The sequence below is a fragment of the Labrus mixtus genome, chromosome 18 (genome assembly GCF_963584025.1).
Source record: "Labrus mixtus chromosome 18, fLabMix1.1, whole genome shotgun sequence".
NCBI classification, from domain to species: domain Eukaryota; kingdom Metazoa; phylum Chordata; class Actinopteri; order Labriformes; family Labridae; genus Labrus; species Labrus mixtus.
The window spans coordinates 181,210-193,255 of record NC_083629.1 but is presented as its reverse complement, the minus strand read 5'-3'; positions in this window follow the sequence as shown (position 1 = coordinate 193,255).

The following is a 12,046-nucleotide window of genomic DNA, read 5'->3' as shown; positions in this document are numbered from 1 at the left end:
ACTCATGTATATGTAATATACCTACACACTTATGTATATGTACCTACACACTCATGTATATGTAATATACATACACACTCATGTACATGTCATATACCTACACATTCATATATATGCAATATACCTACACACTCATGTAAGTGTAGTATACCTACACACGCATGTATATGTAATATACCTACACACTCATGTATATGTACCTACACACTCATGTATATGTAATATACGTACACACTCATGTATATGTACCTACACACTCTTGTATATGTAATATACCTAAACACTTGTGTATATGTAATATACCTACAAACTCATGTATATGTAATGTACCTACACACTCGTGTATATGTAATATACCTACACACTTATGTATATGTACCTATACACTCATGTATATGTAATATACATACACACTCATGTACATGTAATATACCTACACATTCATGTATATGCAATATACCTACACACTCATGTAAATGTAATATACCTACACACTCATGTATATGTAATATACCTACACACTCATATATATGTACCTACACACTCATGTATATGTAATATACCTACACACTCATGTATATGTAATATACCTACACACTCATGTATATGTACCTACACACTCTTGTATATGTAATATACCTAAACACTCGTGTATATGTAATATACCTACAAACTCATGTATATGTAATGTACCTACACACTCGTGTATATGTAATATACCTACACACTTATGTATATGTACCTACACACTCATGTATATGTAATATACATACACACTCATGTACATGTAATATACCTACACATTCATGTATATGCAATATACCTACACACTCATGTAAATGTAATATACCTACACACTCATGTATATGTAATATACCTACACACTCATATATATGTACCTACACACTCATGTATATGTAATATACCTACATACTCATGTATATGTACCTACACACTCATGTATATGTACCTACACAGTCTTGTATATGTAATATACCTACACACTCGTGTATATGTAATATACCTACACACTCATGTAAATGTCATATACCTACACAATCGTGTATATGTAATATACCTACACACTCATGTATATGTACCTACACACTCATGTATATGTAATATACCTACTCACTCATGTATATGTAATATACCTACACACTCATGTATATGTACCTACACACTCATGTATATGTAATATACCTACACAATCATGTATATGTAATATACCTACACACTCATGTATATGTAATATACCTACACACTCATGTATATATACCTACACACTCATATATATGTAATATACCTACACACTCATGTATATGTAATATACCTACACACTCATGTATATGCACCTACACACTCATGTATATGCACCTACACACTCATGTATATCCAATATACCTACACACTCATGTATATGTAATATACCTACACAGTCATGTATATATACCTACACACTCATGTATATGTAATATACCTACACACTCATGTATATGTAATATACCTACACACTCATGTATATGTAATGAACCTACACACTCGTGTATATGTAATATACCTACACACTCATGTATATGCACCTACACACTCATGTATATGTAATATACCTACACACTCATGTATATGCAATATACCGACACACTCATGTATATGTAATATACCTACACACTCATGTAAGTGTAGTATACCTACACACTCATGTATATTTAATATACCTACACACTCATGTATATGTACCTACACACTCATATATATGTAATATACCTACACACTCATGTATATGTACTATACCTACACACTCATGTATATGTAATATACCTACACACTCATGTATATGCACCTACACACTCATGTATATGCACCTACACACTCATGTATATGCAATATACCTACACACTCATGTATATGTAATATACCTACACAGTCATGTATATATACCTACACACTCATGTATATGTAATATACCTACACACTCATGTATATGTACCTACACACTCATGTATATGTAATATACCTACACACTCATGTATATGTAATGTACCTACACACTCGTGTATATGTAATATACCTACACACTAATGTATATGCACCTACACACTCATGTATATGTAATATACCTACACACTCATGTATATGCAATATACCGACACACTCATGTATATGTAATGTACCTACACACTCGTGTATATGTAATATACCTACACACTTATGTATATGTACCTACACATTCATATATATGCAATATACCTACACACTCATGTAAGTGTAGTATACCTACACACGCATGTATATGTAATATACCTACACACTCATGTATATGTACCTACACACTCATGTATATGTAATATACCTACACACTCATGTATATGTACCTACACACTCTTGTATATGTAATATACCTAAACACTCGTGTATATGTAATATACCTACAAACTCATGTATATGTAATGTACCTACACACTCGTGTATATGTAATATACCTACACACTTATGTATATGTACCTACACACTCATGTATATGTAATATACATACACACTCATGTACATGTAATATACCTACACATTCATGTAAATGCAATATACCTACACACTCATGTAAATGTAATATACCTACACACTCATGTATATGTAATATACCTACACACTCATATATATGTACCTACACACTCATGTATATGTAATATACCTACATACTCATGTATATGTACCTACACACTCATGTATATGTACCTACACAGTCTTGTATATGTAATATACCTACACACTCGTGTATATGTAATATACCTACACTCTCATGTAAATGTCATATACCTACACAATCGTGTATATGTAATATACCTACACACTCATGTATATGTAATATACCTACACACTCATGTATATGTACCTACACACTCATGTATATGTAATATACCTACACAATCATGTATATGTAATATACCTACACACTCATGTATATGTAATATACCTACACAGTCATGTATATATACCTACACACTCATATATATGTAATATACCTACACACTCATGTATATGTAATATACCTACACACTCATGTATATGCACCTACACACTCATGTATATGCACCTACACACTCATGTATATGCAATATACCTACACACTCATGTATATGTAATATACCTACACAGTCATGTATATATACCTACACACTCATGTATATGTAATGAACCTACACACTCGTGTATATGTAATATACCTACACACTCATGTATATGTACCTACACACTCATGTATATGTAATATACCTACACACTCATGTATATGCAATATACCGACACACTCATGTATATGTAATATACCTACACACTCATGTAAGTGTAGTATACCTACACACTCATGTATATTTAATATACCTACACACTCATGTATATGTACCTACACACTCATATATATGTAATATACCTACACACTCATGTATATGTACTATACCTACACACTCATGTATATGTAATATACCTACACACTCATGTATATGCACCTACACACTCATGTATATGCACCTACACACTCATGTATATGCAATATACCTACACACTCATGTATATGTAATATACCTACACAGTCATGTATATATACCTACACACTCATGTATATGTACCTACACACTCATGTATATGTAATATACCTACACACTCATGTATATGTAATGTACCTACACACTCGTGTATATGTAATATACCTACACACTAATGTATATGCACCTACACACTCATCTATATGTAATATACCTACACACTCATGTATATGCAATATACCGACACACTCATGTATATGCAATGTACCTACACACTCATGTAAATGTAGTATACCTACACACTCATGTATATGTAATATACCTACACACTCATGTATATATACCTACACACTCATGTATATGTAATATACCTACACACTGATGTATATGTAATATACCTACACACTCGTGTATATGTAATATACCTACACACTCATGTAAATGTCATATACCTACACACTCGTGTATATGTAATATACCTACACACTCATGTATATGTACCTACACACTCATGTATATGTAATATACCTACACACTCATGTATATATACATACACACTCATGTATATGTAATATACCTACTCACTCATGTATATATACCTACACACTCATGTATATGCAATATACTTACACACTCATGTAAATGTAATATACCTACACACTCATGTATATGCAATATACCGACACAATCATGTATATGTAATAAACCTACACACTCATGTAATAAACCTACACACTCATGTATATATACCTACACACTCATGTATATGTAATATACCTACACACTCATGTATATGTACCTACACACTCATGTATATGTACTTACACATTCTTGTATATGTAATATACCTAAACACTCATGTATATGTAATATACCTACACACTCATGTAAATGTCATATACCTACACACTCGTGTATATGTAATATACCTACACACTCATGTATATGTACCTACACACTCATGTATATGTAATATACCTACAAACTCATGTATATGTACCTACACACTCATGTATATGTAATATACCTACACACTCATGTATATGTACCTACACACTCATGTATATGTAATATACCTACACACTCATGTATATGTAATATACCTACACACACATGTATATGTAATATACCTAAAAACTCATGTATATGTACCTACAAACTCATGTATATGTAATATACCTACAAACTCATGTATATGTAATGTACCTACACACTTATGTATATGTACCTACACACTCATGTATATGCAATATACTTACACACTCATGTAAATGTAATATACCTACACACTCATGTATATGCAATATACCGACACAATCATGTATATGTAATAAACCTACACACTCATGTAATAAACCTACACACTCATGTATATATACCTACACACTCATGTATATGTAATATACCTACACACTCATGTATATGTACCTACACACTCATGTATATGTACTTACACATTCTTGTATATGTAATATACCTACACACTCATGTATATGTAATATACCTACACACTCATGTAAATGTCATATACCTACACACTCGTGTATATGTAATATACCTACACACTCATGTATATGTACCTACACACTCATGTATATGTAATATACCTACAAACTCATGTATATGTACCTACACACTCATGTATATGTAATATACCTACACACTCATGTATATGTACCTACACACTCATGTATATGTAATATACCTACACACTCATGTATATGTAATATACCTACACACACATGTATATGTAATATACCTAAAAACTCATGTATATGTACCTACACACTCATGTATATGTAATATACCTACAAACTCATGTATATGTAATGTACCTACACACTTATGTATATGTACCTACACACTCATGTATATGTAATATACATACACACTCATGTACATGTAATATACCTACACATTCATGTATATGCAATATACCTACACACTCATGTAAATGTAATATACCTACACACTCATGTAAATGTCATATACCTACACACTCATGTATATGCAATATACCTACACACTCATGTATATGTACCTACACACTCATGTATATGTAATATACCTACACACTCATGTAAATGTAATATACCTACACACTCATGTATATGTTCTATACCTACACACTCATGTACATGTAATATACCTACACACTCACGTATATGCACCTACACACTCATTTATATGCAATATACCTACACACTCATGTATATGTAATATACCTACACACTCATGTATATGTACCTACACATTCATGTATATGCAATATACCTACACACTCATGTAAATGTAATATACCTACAGACTCATGTATATGTAATATACCTACACACTCATGTATATATACCTACACACTCATGTATATGTACCTACACAATCATGTATATGCAATATACCTACACACTCATGTATATGTAATATACCTACACAGTCATGTATATATACCTACACACTCATGTATATGTAATATACCTACACACTCATGTATATGTACCTACACACTCATGTATATGTAATATACCTACACAGTCATGTATATGTACTATACCTACATACTCATGTATATGTAATATACCTACACACTCATGTATATGCACCTACACACTCATGTATATTCACCTACACACTCATGTATATGCAATATACCTACACACTCGTGTATATGTAATATACCTACACACTCATGTATATGCACATACACACTCATGTATATGTAATATACCTACACACTCATGTATATTCAGTATACCGACACACTCATGTATATGTAATATACCTACACAGTCATGTATATTTACCTACACACTCGTGTATATGTAATATACCTACAAACTCATGTATATGCACCTACACACTCATGTATATGTAATATACCTACACACTCATGTATATTCAATATACCGACACACTCATGTATATGTAATATACCTACACACTCATGTATATGTAATGTACCTACACACTCGTGTATATGTAATATACCTACACACTCATGTATATGCACCTACACACTCATGTATATGTAATATACCTACACACTCATGTATATTCAGTATACCGACACACTCATGTATATGTAATATACCTACACAGTCATGTATATGTACCTACACACTCTTGTATATGTAATATACCTACAAACTCGTGTATATGTAATATACCTACAAACTCATGTATATGTAATATACCTACACACTCATGTATATGTAATATACCTACACAGTCATGTATATATACCTACACACTCATGTATATGTAATATACCTAAACACTCATGTACATGCACCTACACACTCATGTATATGCACCTACACACTCATGTATATGCAATATACCTACACACTCATGTATATGTAATATACCTACACATTCATGTATATATACCTACACACTCATGTATATGTAATATACCTACACACTCATGTATATGTAATGTACCTACACACTCGTGTATATGTAATATACCTACACACCAATGTATATGCACCTACACACTCATGTATATGTAATATACCTACACACTCATGTATATGCAATATACCGACACACTCATGTCTATGTAATGTACCTACACACTCGTGTATATGTAATATACATACACACTCATGTACATGTCATATACCTAAACACTCATGTATATGTAATATACCTACACACTCGTGTATATGTAATATACCTACACACTAATGTATATGCACCTACACACTCATGTATATGTAATATACCTACACACTCATGTATATGCAATATACCGACACACTCATGTATATGTAATGTACCTACACACTCGTGTATATGTAATTTACCTACACACTTATGTATATGTACCTACACACTCATGTATATGTAATATACATACACACTCATGTACATGTCATATACCTACACATTCATGTATATGCAATATACCTACACACTCATGTAAGTGTAGTATACCTACACACTCGTGTATATGTAATATACCTACAAACTCATGTACATGTAATGTACCTTCACACTTGTGTATATGTAATATACCTACACACTTATGTATATGTACCTACACACTCATGTATATGTAATATACATACACACTCATGTACATGTAATATACCTACACATTCATGTATATGTAATATACCTACACACTCATGTATATGTAATATACCTACACAGTCATGTATATATACCTACACACTCATATATATGTAATATGCCTACACACTCATGTATATGTACCTACAAACTCATGTATATGTAATATACCTACACACTCATGTATATGTAATATACCTACACACTCATGTATATGCACCTACACACTCATGTATATGTAATATGACTACACACTCATGTATATGTACCTACACACTCTTGTATATGTAATATACCTACACACTCATGTATATGTAATATACATACACACTCATATATATGTACCTACACACTCATGTATATGTACCTACACATTCTTGTATATGTAATATACCTACACACTCATGTATATGCACCTACACACTCATGTATATGTAATATACCTACACACTCATGTATATTCAGTATACCGACACACTCATGTATATGTAATATACCTACACAGTCATGTATATTTACCTACACACTCGTGTATATGTAATATACCTACAAACTCATGTATATGCACCTACACACTCATGTATATGTAATATACCTACACACTCATGTATATTCAATATACCGACACACTCATGTATATGTAATATACCTACACACTCATGTATATGTAATGTACCTACACACTCGTGTATATGTAATATACCTACACACTCATGTATATGCATCTACACACTCATGTATATGTAATATACCTACACACTCATGTATATTCAGTATACCGACACACTCATGTATATGTAATATACCTACACAGTCATGTATATGTACCTACACACTCTTGTATATGTAATATACCTACAAACTCGTGTATATGTAATATACCTACAAACTCATGTATATGTAATATACCTACACACTCATGTATATGTAATATACCTACACAGTCATGTATATATACCTACACACTCATGTATATGTAATATACCTAAACACTCATGTACATGCACCTACACACTCATGTATATGCACCTACACACTCATGTATATGCAATATACCTACACACTCATGTATATGTAATATACCTACACATTCATGTATATATACCTACACACTCATGTATATGTAATATACCTACACACTCATGTATATGTACTATACCTACACACTCATGTATATGTAATATACCTACACACTCATGTATATGCACCTACACACTCATGTATATGCACCTACACACTCATGTATATGCAATATACCTACACACTCATGTATATGTAATATACCTACACAGTCATGTGTATATACCTACACACTCATGTATATGTAATATACCTACACACTCATGTATATGCACCTACACACTCATGTATATGTAATATACCTACACACTCATGTATATGCAATATACCGACACACTCATGTCTATGTAATGTACCTACACACTCGTGTATATGTAATATACATACACACTCATGTACATGTCATATACCTAAACACTCATGTATATGTAATATACCTACACACTCATGTATATGTACCTCCACACTCATGTATATGTAATATACATACACACTCATGTACATGTCATATACCTACACACTCATGTATATGTAATATACCTACACACTCATGTATATGTACCTCCACACTCATGTATATGTAATATACCTACACACTCATGTATATGTACCTACACACTCTTGTATATGTAATATACCTACACACTCGTGTATATGTAATATACCTACACACTCATGTATATGCACCTACACACTCATGTATATGCACCGACACACTCATGTATATGCAATATACCTACACACTCATGTATATGTAATATACCTACACAGTCATGTATATGTACCTCCACACTCATGTATATGTAATATACATACACACTCATGTACATGTCATATACCTACACACTCATGTATATGTAATATACCTACACACTCATGTATATGCACCTACACACTCATGTATATGTAATATGACTACACACTCATGTATATGTACCTACACACTCTTGTATATGTAATATACCTACACACTCATGTATATGTAATATACATACATACTCATATATATGTACCTACACACTCATGTATATGTAATATACATACACACTCATGTACATGTCATATACCTAAACACTCATGTATATGTAATATACCTACACACTCATGTATATGTACCTCCACACTCATGTATATGTAATATACATACACACTCATGTATATGTACCTACACACTCTTGTATATGTAATATACCTACACACTCGTGTATATGTAATATACCTACACACTCATGTATATGCACCTACACACTCATGTATATGCACCGACACACTCATGTATATGCAATATACCTACACACTCATGTATATGTAATATACCTACACAGTCATGTATATGTACCTCCACACTCATGTATATGTAATATACATACACACTCATGTACATGTCATATACCTACACACTCATGTATATGTAATATACCTACACACTCATGTATATGTACCTCCACACTCATGTATATGTAACATACCTACACACTCATGTATATGTACCTACACACTCTTGTATATGTAATATACCTACACACTCGTGTATATGTAATATACCTACACACTCATGTATATGCACCTACACACTCATGTATATGAAATATACCTACACACTCATGTATATGTAATATACCTACACACTCATGTATATGTAATATACCTACACACTCATGTATATGTAATGTACCTACACACTCGTGTATATGTAATATACCTACACACTCATGTATATGCACCTACACACTCATGTATATGTAATATACCTACACACTCATGTATATTCAATATACCGACACACTCATGTATATGTAATATACCTACACAGTCATGTATATGTACCTACACACTCTTGTATATGTAATATACCTACACAATCGTGTATATGTAATATACCTACAAACTCATGTATATGCACCTACACACTCATGTATATGTAATATACCTACACACTCGTGTATATGTAATATACCTAGAAACTCATGTATATGCAATATACCTACAGACTCATGTATATGTAATATACCTACACAGTCATGTATATATACCTACACACTCATATATATGTAATATACCTACACAGTCATGTATATGTACCTACACACTCATGTATATGTAATATACCTACACACTCATGTATATGTAATATACCTAAACACTCATGTACATGCACCTACACACTCATGTATATGCACCTACACACTCATGTATATGCAATATACCAACACACTCATGTATATGTAATATACCTACACATTCATGTATATATACCTACACACTCATGTATATGTAATATACCTACACACTCATGTATATGTAATATACCTACACACTCATGTATATGTAATATACCTACACAGTCATGTATATATACCTACACACTAATATATATGTAATATACCTACACAGTCATGTATATGTACCTACACACTCATGTATATGTAATATACCTACACACTCATGTATATGTAATATACCTAAACACTCATGTACATGCACCTACACACTCATGTATATGCACCTACACACTCATGTATATGCAATATACCTACACACTCGTGTATATGTAAAATACCTACACACCAATGTATATGCACCTACACACTCATGTATATGTAATATACCTACACACTCATGTATATGCAATATACCTACACACTCATGTATATTCAATATACCGACACACTCATGTATATGTAATATACCTACACAGTCATGTATATGTACCTACACACTGTTGTATATGTAATATACCTACACACTCGTGTATATGCAATATACCTACACACTCATGTATATGTAATATACCTACACAGTCATGTATATATACCTACACACTCATGTATATGTAATATACCTACACACTCATGTATATGTACCTTCACACTCATGTATATATAATATACCTACACACTCATGTATATGTAATGTACCTACACACTCGTGTATATGTAATATACCTACACATTCATGTATATGCACCTACACACTCATGTATATGTAATATACGTACACACTCATGTATATTCAATATACCGACACATTCATGTATATGTAATATACCTACAAACTCATGTATATGTAATATACCTACACACTCATGTATATGTACCTACACACTCATGTATATGTACCTACACATTCTTGTATATGTAATATACCTACACACTCATGTATATGTAATATACCTACACACTCATGTATATGTAATATACCTACACAGTCATGTATATATACCTACACACTCATATATATGTAATATACCTACACACTCATGTATATGTACTATACCTACACACTCATGTATATGTAATATACCTACACACTCATGTATATGCACCTACACACTCATGTATATGCACCTA